Raw genomic sequence first — 15,421 nt, 5'->3', positions numbered from 1 at the left:
AGCAGTACAGGTGGAAGGGATGTGGAACAGTGTCAAGGTGGGCCTTGCTGAGAAGCCACTGGTGCTCAGACTCTGCTCCAGCTCTGGTTGTGGCTCCTGAGAGCCCACTGCAGGGCTCAAGGCAGGGAAGGGCAGATGGCAGAGTGTGGCTCTCTCAGCAGGGGCCATTAATCTTAGGCTCTGCTTTGTGGACTTTCAGGCAGCCAACATGTCTGGGACATTCGGAGGAGCCAACATGCCCAACCTGTACCCTGGGGCCCCTGGGGGTGGTTACCCTCCGGTGCCCCCTGGGGGTTTTGGGCAACCCCATTCCACCCAGCAGCCTCCATATGGAATGTACCCGCCCCCTGGAGGAAACCCACCCTCCGGGATGCCTTCATATCCGCCATATCCAGGGGCTCCTGTGCCAGGCCATCCCATGCCGCCCCCTGGGCAGCAGCCCCCAGGGGCCTACCCTGGGCAGCCACCGATGACCTACCCTGGACAGCCACCAATGCCACCTCCTGGGCAGCAGCAGCAGCCCATGCCAAGTTATCCAGGATACTCAGGGTCCGGGACTGTCACCCCTGCTGTGTCCCCAGCCCAGGTAAGTGCCAGCCCTGCCCTACCCTCAGTCTAGCCTGGGCCCCAAAGGCCTGAGACGTGTGGCTCAGCGTCCTCTATCAGCAAGGCCAGGGAGGGTACAAGGGAGAGCTAAGTCCTTCGGCTATAACCTCTTGTTTTAACAGACTGTCACTTTCTCAAAGACTCCTCACCCCTGGTTTGTATTTCTGAAGACCTCAGGGAGCTGCCTGGTTTCTCCCAGTTTGATTAGATGTTCTGTGTGCAAGTTGGGTCTGAACGTCCCAGGGTACCCTTCATTCCTCCTGTGTTATTTGCTGCCTGGGCTCTGTGTTTTGTAAGAACTGTTTGGGCCACTGGTCTCCAGGCTTTATGCCCAACGGCTCTTAGTCTTTAGTCCCTTGGATGTGCCTTTCCAGGCTTGTTTTAGAGGATTCTTCAAACCTCCTTTGGGTAGGGAAGATTGTTGGCAGTTCTTTCAGAGCTGCTCTTGGCTCATTTTGAAGAGCAATTCATGTTTGCAGAGCCTAGAATTCATTGTCATGGTTATGTGGCCAAACAGCCAAGCCCAAGGCTAGTGGTATGTGTTTGACTACTATTTTTAGACAGAGGATCCCCTCTCCTTCCTGCCTCTACCCCCACACATTCTCCCACCCCTGCCCTGCTTGCTGTCTCCCTCCCTGCCTTCTGCCTTATCTTTCCTCTGAGCTTATCTCCTTAACTGTGTTATAACCAGTTTGTACTAGCCACAGAAGATAATCCACCAGGACACAGTTTAGGCAGGAAAATTCAGGTATGCTGGGGAGTGCAGCTGTTGGTGTCAGGAGGAAGTCCGGCAGGAACACAGGTCACAGAATTTAGAAAACAGTGCCAGGGAACCAGTGCTAGTCTAAGAGGTAGTCGGGCTACATGTACCATTGTGAAGGTCGGGCACCTTCATTCCCCTAGAGGGAGCACTTTTTTCTAATTCACACAAAGGTGCTCCATGGACTAGCCAGGCCCTGTTACAAGGACCCTGATATGTGCTCTCGTGTGCTGTGGTGGTGAGGCACTGAGAGAGGCCAGTGCCCCTTGTTTCCAAGGCCTCCCCTTCATCAGGAACCCAGGTCAAGCCCTGGAGGACCTGGGCATTGGGCAGGTTTTTCAGCGTCAGGACTCAGCTAGAGGTGGGCTCCTAGCCAAGAGAGCCAAGCAGAAGCTTCAGTACCAGGACACGAGGACAGATAATGGTTACGTTAGTCCAACTCCATGTAGAGTCCTCTGCACTGTTGCTTGCGGGCTCCTTCTGGTACCCCAACTTTTAGAGAAAAGGCCATTCCCAGAGTCTGGGGTAGGGCAATCTCACATCTGGGGGATGCAGCATCTCACCTAAGTCTGTTTGTCTGAGCAGTTTGGAAACCGAGGCACCATCACAGATGCTCCTGCCTTTGACCCCTTGCGAGATGCTGAGGTCCTGCGGAAGGCTATGAAAGGCTTTGGTGAGAGACCCTGGGTGGCTCAAATGCTAACTGCCCTTTGATTCCCCAAGTAGTTACACATGGCTCTGTGGGCTGGGGCTGCTGCGTGGAGGCAGCCTGGCACCAGGGGTGGTGAAAGAGAAGGTGGATATGGGGGTATAGTTGAGAGGCCCAGGAGAATTGGAGGACCCAGACTAGGGAAGTCTCCAGCTGCAGAGCATGCCCATGACCCCCGGCCCTGCCCACTCCCACCTCTTCTTCCTCCAGGGACTGATGAGCAGGCCATCATTGACTGCCTGGGGAGTCGTTCCAATAAGCAGCGACAGCAGATCCTCTTGTCCTTCAAGACAGCTTATGGAAAGGTGAGTCTGTGTGTATATGTGTTTTGTGGGTAGGGGAGTGGTCCCTCGCAAATCAAGGCATAGTCTCCAGCCAGCCCTACTCACTCTTGCTTTTCCTTGGCCGAGGGGGGCTTCCATCTCCTGGAATGGACCATGAGGTGTATTAGGGTATTTCCTGCTGTCCACCTGGCCAGTGGCCTCTCAGCTGATGGTGTCTTCTAGAGGTGAAGGATGCTCTGAGGGAGAAATCTCACAGTCCATAGGATACTTGAGGTTTGATGAGAGGTGCCCAGAGATCCGAGTTCTAGCCCTGCGTCTGCCATGACTCACTGAGACCAGGGGCAAGTCATTTCCTCTCCACTCCCACCTGGTGTGTCTCCTCCTGGAACCCAGGCTGCTCTCCCTGCCCTCTTCACCACCACCTCAGGAAGTTTAGCTGATAGAAGAGCTTTGAAGGAAAAGGCAAGGTGGTTGTATTTTGAACTTTTGAATCTTAGAAAGGTGAAAACAGTAGATATTGAATAGGCAAGTGTTCTAGCCCAGAGTATCTCCAACTTTAATGTGCCCTAGATCCCCTGGAATCTGGTTCAAATGCAGGCTCCGATTCTGCAGGTCTGGGCTGGGGCCTTGGGTTTGGCTTTTCTGTTGATGCTGCGGGTCCTCGGATCTGGGATATTGTCCCTATTAATCACCTTCTGTGGATTCTCAAAGTAGGGTTTTTTGTTTGTTTGCATATCCAATCAGGATTTGATCAAAGATCTGAAATCTTAACTGTCAGGAAACTTTGAGAAGACAATCTTGGCTCTGATGAAGACCCCGATCCTCTTTGACATTTATGAGATAAAGGAAGCCATCAAGGTGTGTAATGTGTGTGTGTGTTTGTGTTCACATGTGTAGACACAGCCCAGGAGAAGGCCTGGATGGCATGATGTGTCTTAGCCTGCTCATTAGCTACTGTTGTCACTGTGGCTTCTGGACCCTTTTGGGTTGGAGTCTAAGTGCTACAGAAAGGGGAACTTCTGGTGACTTCCCCAAGAGGCAGATGAGGTGTCATTCAGCATCAGGGAGCATCTAAGTTTCTCTCCATCTTAAAAACATAGTGGAGGCTGGGGTTGTAGAGGAAGCTAGTGGTGCAGTGAAAAGAAGAGGGGTATGAGGCATGGGTGATGTCATCCTCATTCATTAGGGCTCTGTTATTGGCAAATAACAGAAACACTCTTGAGTAGTGTAGGCAGAACAAAGATGGAGAATCAATTATGGGGATAAAGACTAGCAGCCTGGTGTGGAGAGGGATTGGACCCAGGCAGGGTTTGCCTCTTGTCTCTGCTTCTTCTTGAGTGTCCAGTTCATTCTTCATCTACTTCTTTGCTGCTTTTTTTATGTCTGCTTGGCAGAGGATCCCTGTTGACCCCTCTCCATTTACCTTTCAGGGATCCAGCCACAGAAGAGATCACTGTCCCCTCATTCCAAATTCCAAACAGGGGGCAGATTCTGATTGGCTTAGTTTGGGTTCACTATCTCCCCCAGTCCAGCTGGTTATGACCAAGGGCAGATTATGACCATTCTGGAGAGTCTCATGCCTCCCAAGACCCACAGCAGGTATCCACCGGATGGGGAGAGGGCAGCTCCCACAGAAGGGGAAATTCTTGTGAATCGAACAGATGCTCCAAAAGAATCCACCTTTTCTTTGAGGCCTGATAGGTGGGCACACTGTGACTCCACTAAAACACACCTACGTGCTTTCTTCTAGGGAGGAGGTCAGGAGGCATTTGGGGAGGGCAATGGCCTGGGACCCCAGCAGTGGCCCCCAGCCCTCTGCCCAGCCCCAACCCCCAGCCAGCTTCATGAGGTGGTGGTGGTTGTGGAGTGCTGGAAACAACATACAGTCCCTGTTGCTTATCAACTGTGTGGCCTTGAGCAAGTCACCCCACCACTCTAGGGTCCAGTTTCCCACCAATAAGAGGTTCACTTATATATGAGAGATAATAAATATTATAGCCCTAGGTGAATCACAGGGGCAGCTGTCACGAACTACCTATGTATCCTTGAGCATCTGTAAAATGGGAACGTGTGAACACTGAGCAAGGTGGCTAATGGAAGCTCTTTGTAAACCCTAAGTAATCTAATGGTAGCAGTAATCAAAAAAATAGCTAACCCTCTGTTGTGCTTCCTGTGTGACAGGCACTGTTCTAAGTGCTTTACGTATGTAACGCATTTAATCTGCATGACTTCCCTGTGAGGTAGGTGCTAGGATCACTGCCATTTATTGACAAGGAACCTGAGGCACAGAGAGCTTAAGTAACGTGCCTAAGGTCATACAACTAGTAAGCGGCAGAGCCGAGATTCAAACCAACATAGAAGCCTGGCTGCTGACCTTGTCCTCCACCTTCTCACTGTCCCTGACATGGTCGTCTCTGCATCCTCATTGTTGCTACCTTTTCCTGGATGTCTCCAGATGCTCCACAGTTCACTCTAGGACTCTAGTTTGTTCACATGTCTGCTCTCTTGTGTTAAACCCAGTTTCTCAGTTTTTCTCATCTCATTCATAGGCTGAACTTAGAATAAAACAGATATGGGTCCACATCTCAACCCACCATTTACTGTGTGGCCTTGGACAAGTCACTATACCTTTCTGGTTCTCAGTTTCCTGGTGGGTGGAATGGGGATGATCCTGTAGTCTCTGCTCATCACCATGTTGCTGTCATTATCTGGAACTTGCCTGGGCCTGTGGAGAGAGCTTGGCTGCTGCAGACCCAGGTGGCAGCAGCCCTCTGGGGGTGTCCCTGTGTTTGGGGCTTCTGTTGCTGGGGCTTGTGCCCTGGGGGATGGGGCAGCAGCATGGCGCCTGCTCTCTTTCCTGGGCACCAGTGAGGGAGCTATTATAAGCTTGTGGCTTGTTGTGTTCTCGGCCACTACAGGGGGCTGGCACCGATGAGGCCTGCCTGATTGAGATCCTCGCCTCCCGTAGCAATGAACACATCCGGGAATTGAGCAGAGCCTACAAAACAGGTCAGACTGGCCCCCAGGGCCTTCTGCCCTCTGCTGATTCCTGTGCTTTCTGGGCCTCAGCCACACCCTCTCCCAGGGTCTCTATTCTCCTGGCCTTCTTATCTCTTCATCTGCCACTCATCAAGCACTGGACTTTGATCCAGGACCCAACCTTGCCTGCTGTTTACACACAGGCCAGGTGACTAAGGTAAGGGAGAGCTGGGGAAAATATCTTGAGTGTGGTTTGGGCCAAGACTGGCCAGAGGCCAGGTCAGCCTGGAGGTCATAGCCCCTCCTGGATCTCTAACTATATGTCCCAGGATGCTGTGTGGGCTGCCTGTCTCTTCATGCCCAGGACTCCCATGCCCTTCTTTTGCCACTGCCCACTGTTGACTATGTACAGTGGGCAGCTTCATTCATGTGGCTGCAAGCTGGACCTTCCCTGTGTCTCCCTTTCAGAATTCAAAAAGACCCTGGAGGAAGCCATTCGAAGTGACACATCAGGGCACTTTCAGCGGCTGCTTATCTCTCTCTCTCAGGTACCTTTCCCACAATAGAGCTTGGGGCTCAGAGAGGCATGGATCTTGGAGCAGTGAGGAACAGGGATGGGGAGGTAGGGGTGTGCAACTCCACGGAGTGGGCTTGACCATACAGCTGCTTCCTTTCAGGGAAACCGGGATGAAAGCACAAATGTGGACATGTTGCTTGTCCAGAGAGATGTCCAGGTGAGTGTGATGGCCAGGCTAGGTACGCCACCTGGCTTCCTAAGCCGGGGGGTGGGGATGTCCTCTACTTTCTTGCTTAACAAGGGAGGAGTTCTGGGATGGAAAGAGCAACAGATAAGGAGTATCCAGATGCTGTGCGTTTCATACAGTCCCTGCCACTTATCAACCATGTGGCCTTGAACAGGTTACCCAACCACTCTAGGTTATAGTTCCCCACCAATAAGAGGTTCCCTTATGTGGGAGATAATAAATATTACAGTCCTTGGTGAATCATAGTTATAGATGTGAGATTTCACGTGACTTGGTACTTTCCTTGGGTTTGCTTATATATACCATTATGTTTGCAAATGGGCAGAATTCATACTTGCCTGTTAAACTTTTGAAGGTTTGAGCCTAGAAACCACCTGTCCCATTAGTTGTGTAGCCTTAGAATTCTGCCCTTGTCCCCAGCCTTGTGTGAATTGCAGACAAAAGATGAAAAGTGTCCTGCCATTTCCTCTCTTTGTCCAGGCATCTGAGTGCCTCTTTAGAGGAGTTTGGGTTTGCCACTAATGAATTCAGACCATAGTGGTTCTGGCTGGAGAGAGCCATGGCTTCCTGGTGGGAGGGAGCTGGCCATACTTCTCTCTCCCCCTTCATTACTCCTGCCACCCGTGGCAGGGCATTCACCAGGCACCGCCAGTGGTCTCCTTATCTTTGCTTTCTATCAGGGCGAAGAGGACCTCTGTGGAGTGCCCTGTGTCAGGGCTGGAAGAGAGCTACTCTTCTGGTCTGGTCCATTTCCTTTCCAGATGAGGAAACTGAGGCTAGAAAGGTTGAGCATTGTGCCCAGGGAAGTCTGGAGGCAGAGCCTGGACAAGCACCCAACTCCTGGCTCTGTTCTCTCTGCCCAGGCAGCACACAGACCCCTGGTCCCAGACCCCTCCTGCAGGGTCTGCCTCAGTTAACATCTCCCTGGCCTGAGACATCCATTTTCATTTGTGAACTCAGGGCTGGACAGTCCCCAAGCTCCCAGGCTCTGGCTCGTGCTCCAGTGTTGCTTTTCCTATTTCTTATAGAGGCCGTTTCCTAGCTGAGGCAGAAGTTGCCTCAGTTTCAAGGTCTCCTGCCTACTGCTCTGCCTTCTTGGTTTGGACCTGCTCGGCCTCTCCTTGATCTGTGCCCCCAATGGCCATCTTCTGCTCTCACCTATCAGTGCCTTTCCATCAAGAGCTGCTATCTGAGGCCTGGAAAGCACTTTAGAGCCATTTGGGCTGAAACTTTCAAAAGCTTAATAGGCAAGTGCAGATTCTGCCCATTTGCTGATGTAATGGTATATGCAATGAAACACAGGGAAAGTGCCTAACCCATGAAATCCCACATCTGTCACTCTGATCTTTCAATTATTGTGATAGTTATTGTCTCACGTGTTCCTTTTAGATAGGAAAGCTGCTTTTTAAAGATTGGGGAATTTCACATAGAAATCTGGATTTCTGGCTTCTCATGAGAAATGGATCTGACAGCTGTGAGCCTGCATTCCTCCATCATTGTTCTCAGCTGATGCTGAGAAATCAGTTGCCCTTCTGTGTGGCTAGCTTTGGTCCCTACCACTCCCTGGCCTTATAGCTGGCCTGTTTCCCTCATTTAAGTTACCCAGCTGGCCCCCTTGGGCTTTCAGGTTTGTGACCCCCAAATCTAATCCAGCTTTTGCCTTTTAGAGATGAGAAACTGAGGCTTAGAGGGGCCTGTCTAGAGTCCCCTGGCAAGTTGGTAGCAGAGCTAGGACTCAAGCCCAGGCGTCTCATTCACATTTTCCTCTGTGCTGCTGCTCCCTTGTTTGGGTTAAAGCTGTTCCTTGTCTGGGCCCCAATGGGTCTTGGTTCTCCTGGTCCTGAGTCCCCCCAGCCTCAGAACCCTCTGTGTTGCCCAGTGAGGGAGTGCGGATGGTGTCTAGTTTGGCACAGTGAATGGAGCACAGCCGAGGCGCTGCTCCCATTTCCTTTCCCTCTTGGCCTCCAGGGCCCGGAGACTCTGCCCAGGTCTCCCAGGTGACATGGGCCTTGTGTCTGGGTCGAGGCCTGTATCACATGCCCATCTTCCCCTCTGTCTGTCCAGGAGCTATATGCAGCTGGGGAGAACCGCTTGGGAACAGATGAGTCCAAGTTCAATGCAGTTCTGTGCTCCCGGAGCCGGGCCCACCTAGTGGCAGGTAAGGCAGTCTGGGCCTCCCTGGGGCCAGGTATATGAGGGCAGATGAATTATTGTGGGAAACAGAGCTTGCAGGAACACTTGGCAGTTATGCTCTGCATGGGGCTTTCGCTTCCTTAAAAGAGCCCCTGGTGGTGATTTAAAAGATGTTATCAGTAGGTTTCCCGAGTTTCTGCAAGCATCGAGTTCTGGAGGAAAGCAAAGGAAGAGGCAAGGGAAACTGGGAGCCTTCTTGGCTGGTATCTTTACATGCTAGAATGTGGAATGTTAGGATTGAGAGAGCGCAAGAGCATCTAATCCAAAATGTGGCATAAAAAATGAGCATAACAATAAGACTAACGTTTATTAACTCATTCATTCAACAAATTGAGCTCCTGCCGTGTGCCAGGTCTTGCAGTAGGTGTGGAGACTGTAGGAAACAGCACTACATCATCCCTGCTCTCATGGGGATCACCTTCTTGTTTGGGGACATGGGCAGTAAACAAAAATAAAATTCCTACCAGATGGTAAATCCTTTAGAGAAAATAATAAAGTTGGAAACAGGGATAGGGAATGATGGAGGATTGGCGGGTGCTTGGGGAAGTCCACCGAGGTAATGACATTTCTTTTAAAAACATGAAGTAGTTGCAGGTGCAAAGGCCCTGAGCAGGGGGCTCCCAGCGTGACTGAGCACCGGTTAAGGCAGTCGGTGTAGCTGGAGCAGATGGAGTGAATGAGAGTAGTAGGAGGTGAGGTCAGGGATGGGAGGAGGCCCTGCTGACAGTTGTTGGGACTAATTGTTTATCCTGAGTAAAACAGAAAGCCGTTGAGGGCTCTGAGTGGAGGAACAATGTGATTTGACTTAGATTTTGCAAGTTCACTGGCTGTTGTGTTGAGAAGAGTGAAGGGGTCAATGGCAGCACAGCAAACCAGTTAGGAGGCGGCTGCAGTAATCCAGTGGAGAAATGATGGTGGCTAGCACCAGGTGGCAAGGGCAGGTGGTGAGAAGGGTAGGATTCTGGCCCTGTTCGCTGATGAATTGGACATGGAGTATGAGAGAAAGAAGGGTTGAGGAGGACACAAGGATTCCTTCCCGCTGAGCCGGTGGAAGAATGAAGTGGCCCTCAACTGAGATTGGGAAGCTGTGGATGGAGCAGGCTTTAGGAGGGAAGGAAATTGGGAGCCTCAGGCTGGAGATATGAGGTAGGCAACTGGGTTTATGAGTCTGGAGATCAGGAGAGGTCAGGCTAGAGATGGTGGTTTGGAAGCTGTGAGTGGGTTGAAGGTGTGTTTGAGGCTCTGGGACTGCATGAGGTCCTCTCAGGAGGAGACCAGCAGTCAGAGGACAGGGCCCTGGCCGTTGCAGGAGACTTAAGAAGGAACACTCAGAGAAAGGGAAGTCCTGGAGGCCAACAGTGTCAGAACAGCTAATGTGTGAGGCAGGCGAGGACGGAGAATGCTGACCACACTTAGAAATGTGGGAGGGTGGGTGGCTCAGGTGAAAGCCTAGGCACCTGCTCTGTGTGTGCACGAGGTCTTGTAATACATACACGCAGACAGGTGCTGCTGTTCTCCCATTCTGTGGATGAGAAAGCAGGCCCAGGGCAGGGGCGGGAAATTAGGTCATCTAGCTGGTAATGTGGCCGAGCTCAGGTTTCAACTCCACCTGTCTGGCTCCACAGCACGCTTTTTAACATTTACACTACACTGTGATGGAACGTGAGTGAATGTATTTTCATTTTAATCATTATTTATTTTAATGAGTATAGACTTATATAAGTAGCACATCAAATCCATGGTTTCACAAACATTATGACTTAGGAGAAAAGAGGAGCTGATCTGAAGCAAATAGTAAGTAATGAAGACAGATAAAGATATAGCAGAAGTCGTGACACTGATATACAGATGACAGAAGTTTGGAGAACACTGACAGAAACTGAGACCCAGGCTAGAGAAGGATTTATATCCAGGGTCAGAGCTAACGTTAGGACCCAGGTCTCATTGTGCCGCCTGCCTCTCTAGGAACCTGCAGTCCACTTCCTGTGGTGCTCAGCTTGTCCTAGGGTGAGCTGGGGGTGCTGGGTGGGCAATAGCTCAGTCAGATTGGGAAAGACAAGGCTGATACATGGACAACGGAGAAGGAATGGCATGGACTGGAAGTGTAGGGGATTTGAGAAGAGAGGGCAGGCTATCGGTGTGTAGGGGTCCTGAACAGGGGATTATGGTGTGATGGAGTAAGCAGCCTGGTGAGGGCAGTCCTGGTGAGGGGACAGGACCGCATGAACAAGCTCGAGGGGAGTGCACTCGACTTGGGGGTGAAGCATCTGGCTGATTGAGAGCTGGGAAGGTATGGTCAATAGGGCTATCCAGGGTGCTGGGAGCAAAGTGGAAGAGAGGAAGGGGCAGAAGTCTCCTCACTGTGTGTCCTGTATTAATTTCCTCTACCTGTCATAATGAAGTACCACAGACCAGGTGACTTAAATGACAGAAATTTATTTTCTCACAGTTCTTGAGGCTGGAAGTCCAAGGTCAAGGTGTCAGCAGGTTTGGTTTCTTCTGAAGCCTCTCTCCCTGGCTTGCAGATGGCCACCTTCTTGCCATGTCCCCACATGGTCTTTCCTCTGTGTGCACATCCCTGGCATTTCCCTGTGTGTCCAGATCTCTTCTTAAAAGGACACCAGTCAGATTGGGCCACACTAAGGGTCCCATTTTAACTTAATTCTTTAAAGACTTTATCTCCAAGTACAGTTACATTCTGAGATACTAGGAGTTAGGATTTCACCATATGAATTTTGGGGGGACAGAATTCAGTCTATAACTGGTCCCTTCTGTCTTCCCACTAGTTTTCAACGAGTATCAGCAAATGACAGGCTGAGATATTGAGAAGAGCATCTGCCGGGAGATGTCTGGGGACCTGGAGCAGGGCATGCTGGCAGTGGGTAGGTGTCTTGGGCTTGCCTTGCCTACCTGCCTGCCCACCGGAGACTGGTGTGTATTGTAATTTTCAGGGTGCTCACCCAACCTCTCGTTGAGGGTGATGCAGTGAAAGAAACACAGGATCCAAGATAGCTAAATCTAGCATGCCCAAATGGTGGCAAATCAAAGTGCTGCCTGGATTCCTGTGCAGTTGTACCCTAACTGTCCTGGAGGCGTCTTGTTTATATTTCAGGTGCAGCTCTGGGGAAGGGAGCTGCAGTGTGGTTATTAGTGGGCCAGCAACCAGCTGCTCTCCTGGAGGAAGATGACTCATATCCTCCCAAGTTTCCTCTAAAAATACATTGCTGCAGGCAGTTGTCAGATGTTTGTGATGGAAACACATGGAAAGATTTTTCCTTGCAACAGCAAAACAGGCCCTTGCTGAGGAGAGCTGGCATAGTTCCCAGGATGATGGTGGGCTTCTTGCTGTGCCTGAGCCCTGCCCTATGAGGCAGGGCCTGATGGGCCAGGTCCTGCCCCCCAGGAGGGTTTATACCCATTTGGGAAAATCCTCCTCATTTCTCTGCGTGTCCCTCACTGTTTGTGTCGTGGCCTAAAAAGTCTAGGGAGACTTTTGTTCCTCCTGGCCGTCCTTTCTCCATGAGGGTCTCTGCGTCTCCAGCTCACCTCTCCCATCTGAGCAGCACACGGGCCTCATCACTGTCCACGTTTCTCCCCACACAGCAACTTTTACTGTGTGAGTTGCCAAGAAAGAGGTTGGGTTGGTCCAGGCTCTGGATATTTCTATTCCAAAGAGATAGAGCAAGACCATGGATAATTGAACCTGGAGAATGGGGGAGAAGAAGATGGATGCAGTGATGTGCTTGACATCTGACTTCCTAAGAGGATACTCGTGTACTCTATGCCCACTTGGACTGAGTTTACTGCAGATCGAGTTATTCTGTTTTTCTCTTCTAGTGAAATGTCTCAAGAATACCCCAGCCTTCTTTGCTGAAAGGCTCAACAGGGCCATGAGGGTATGTAAATCTCATGTGCAGGGTCTGGGTGGGGGTGTCTCAGGGACCAAAGGCTCAGCATAAAAGGCATGGGCTGAGCCACCCCTCAGCCAAGGAGACAGAGAGCCCATGGGTGGAGAGGGGGCCAGAGTGCCTGGGGAAGGTGGGACAGTGGGATGGTGAGGAGGCCCATTGCTCATGCCCTTGGGCGGACTCTCTTCAGGGAGCAGGAACAAAGGACCGGACCCTGATTCGCATCATGGTGTCTCGCAGCGAGATTGACCTTCTGGACATCAGAATGGAATATAAGCGGCTGTATGGCAAGTCATTGTACCACGACATCTCGGTACGGGCCTTCTCGGGGCTGACTGGGCTGCCTCTTGGTGTCCCACTTGCCTGTGGACCTCCCTGGCCACCTCCACTGTCTCCTTGACATCTCCCTCCTCAGAACTCCCATGGGCTTGGTCTCTGCCCCATATGGGCGTCTTGTTTATGGGCCTTGTCCTTGCTCTCCAGTTTTCACTGGTTCATCTGGTTGCTCCCGAACAGATTGTAAGCTCCGGAGGGCAGGAGGGGTCTTGACCCTGCTGTCACCCCCACCCTACATCCCTAGCATGCAGCACATTCATTGCTCAGGAAATGGGTGGGGAAGGAGATTCTAAACATCTGCATCAGAGAATATGCAGGACTTCTCCTACCTTGGGGCCTGGCCTTCAGAGTCCCAGCCACCCTGTGATTCTGGGATTTGTCAGTGAGACTCGGGTCCCAGCACTCCCTAGAATGCAGCTCTGGCTCACTGATAACTGCTTCCTTCACTGAGCTTTGTGATGGAGGCAGTATAGAGAGGCAGTCAGAGGCGACGGCTCTGGGGTCACCTGCTCAGAGCCCAGTTCTGGCTTTTCTGCTTGCTCACTGAGTGCTCTCAAACAGCTTCTTTAAACCTTCCTGAACCCCAGTTTCATCCTCCATAAGACGAGGTTGCTAATAGCTCCCCCAAGGAGTATTGTGAGTCTTGAACAAGGCAGTCCAGGTAAAGCATATTGTGTGACAATAAGTGTCTCATAAACACTAGCCATTCTTTTATCACTGTCTGCCAGAGCCAGTCTGACAAAATTTATTCCAGTCTGGGTGGTCTGAAAGTTACATTCTGAACTCACATGAACCTGGAAACTGTAGGCACCATGACCAGGTCCTGATTTCAGACTCACTAGTGTTTGATGTTGGACGTATCATTGAGAGAAGCCAATCTCCATTTCCCTGGCTATAAAATGATGCTGTTGATAGCAGAGAGTTAGTAATTATTCACAAAGTGTCTTCTGTGTGGGCATCTTGAAGAACTCATGGACTTGCCCTCAAGGAAGGAAATGATTAGAAATTTTCTAAGCGTGGGCCGTGCTTCTAAAGTGCGATGGGCTCAGATGGAGGAGAGATCAGTGTGAGCTTGGATACCTAAATAATAACAGCACCCTCCGCTGGAAGGTCGTCTCACAATAGATTACATTCCCAGCGCGGGACATAATACTACATTACGGTATAGTCCCAATTTAGTGCGACAACAGTGCGCTGTGAAAAGACCACTGTTAGTTAGCCCTGGGGAGGGGTTTTTTTTGGCTGTTTAAATATGTTTTTGGTTTTATTTTTCAAATTCTAACTTTAGTCCTTGGGGTGAGTGCAGCCTTCTATTTTTTACAGAGGGTTGGGGAGGCTGAATTGCACTATCCAAGGTCTGTGCCAGCTGTGACGCTGAGTTTGTGAGCCCCTCACCCAGCATGCTGGGGGATTTCCTTGGGATGGGCCTACCTCTCTGTCAGAGCACTTGAGGCAGAAGGAAATCCAGACCCAGGAGGCCAGAACTAGCTCTGCCACCCTTAACTGATGTCTTCCTTGTTTCTGTGACCAGGGAGACACTTCAGGGGATTACCGGAAGATTTTGCTGAAGATCTGTGGTGGCAACGACTGAGCGGTGACTGGTGGTTCACTTCTGTCCACCTGCTGGCAAGGGCAGTGCCGGGAAAAGGCCAAAGGAATGTCCATCTGTTTCTAACAAATCCTCAAAATAGCCCCTCAGGTGTTCCACTGCAGACTGTCCACAGAGCCCTGGCCCTGTCCTCCTCGTGCTCCTCCTGTTCCGTATAACGTGCTTGATCTCCAGCTCCCGCAGGATCTCTTTCCTCCTCACCCCTCACAGCCTCTTGCTTCTCTCTTCTCAAGTAGACATTTTGTTTCCTGACTCACGCAATCATTCTCCTTTGCCTGTGGCTGAGACTCTTGGCTTTGTTTTAGTCATGTAGTTTTTATATGTTTATTTGGAGGCATTTTTTTTTATAGTCATTGCCAGACAGATGCATACAAGACTCTTTCCTGCATACATATTTTGAGTGAGAGAGGTCGGGTGGGGGGACACCATGTCCTCACTGAGGAGTAAAAGGGAGCACCTTTTAAGGGTAATCTTTGCATCTGGTGAGAATGTGTTATGAGCTTTGTTATTGCCAAACTCACTCCTTTTTAGAAAAGAAAAGAAAAAAAGCCAGAAAGTCATCTGTTCCTTCTTCCATGCAAAACCACAAGAATAAGGGCAGCTCCCTGCCATTGACAGGGCTTCTTATAATTTGGAATGTGCCTTAAACCTGAATGTCAATAGCCAAAAGCTGTTTCTAAATTAAAGTCAGCCGGCTCTGGAATGTTCTGGAAATGTTTCCCTGGTGCCAGCTTGTTTCTTTCTGCTTCGTGATTCTGCCCTGTAGCTCCAGGCTTATTAGCTGGTGAAAATTTATATGACTTTAAATAGAAATTTGTGCTCAGGAAACCCTGAGCATAAGTAATTTACAGGGACCTGGTTGTTTGGACCTGAGAAGGGAAGTTTCTGAAATCCATTCTGGAGGCCCAGACACTGAAAAGGTGTGGGGATTTAGTCAGATGTAGGCACACTGAAGTCCAGTGAGGGTGAGGTAGGAAGAGGGTGGCTCTTCACCCAGGTCCTGAAGGAAAGGCATGGGCGAGAGGGGGTGTGCATGACTCCTGGGATAGGCCTTATGGCCAGGGGCCAGAGAGGAGAGAGGGGACAACTCAGAGAGGCACAAGACCAGTGCCTTCCCTCAGGGACCCTTCAGTCTGAAAGGGTGCTCCTGGGTGTAGTCCCCGCCCAGCCTTTTGTCTCTTGGTTGGTAGTGGTAGGAGGGGGTGAGTCCAAAAGGGGAAGCATTTCTAGAAATCACTATCTCACGTCCAGAAGCCCAGAGCTTGCCTTGCTG

The 15,421-nt window shown here is 50.7% G+C and overlaps 1 pseudogene; it reads left to right on the top strand.

Annotated features, from left to right (window-relative positions):
* LOC139039685 (annexin A11-like) overlaps positions 1–14,866 on the top strand; it is a 41,517-nt pseudogene extending 26,651 nt beyond the window's left edge.
* The last annotated feature ends 555 nt before the right edge of the window (positions 14,867–15,421 follow it).

This window comes from Equus asinus, chromosome 24 (assembly GCF_041296235.1).
Source record: "Equus asinus isolate D_3611 breed Donkey chromosome 24, EquAss-T2T_v2, whole genome shotgun sequence".
Taxonomy (NCBI): domain Eukaryota; kingdom Metazoa; phylum Chordata; class Mammalia; order Perissodactyla; family Equidae; genus Equus; species Equus asinus.
The sequence above is the reverse complement of the archived record's forward strand: the minus strand, read 5'-3'. Positions and strand labels throughout refer to the sequence as shown.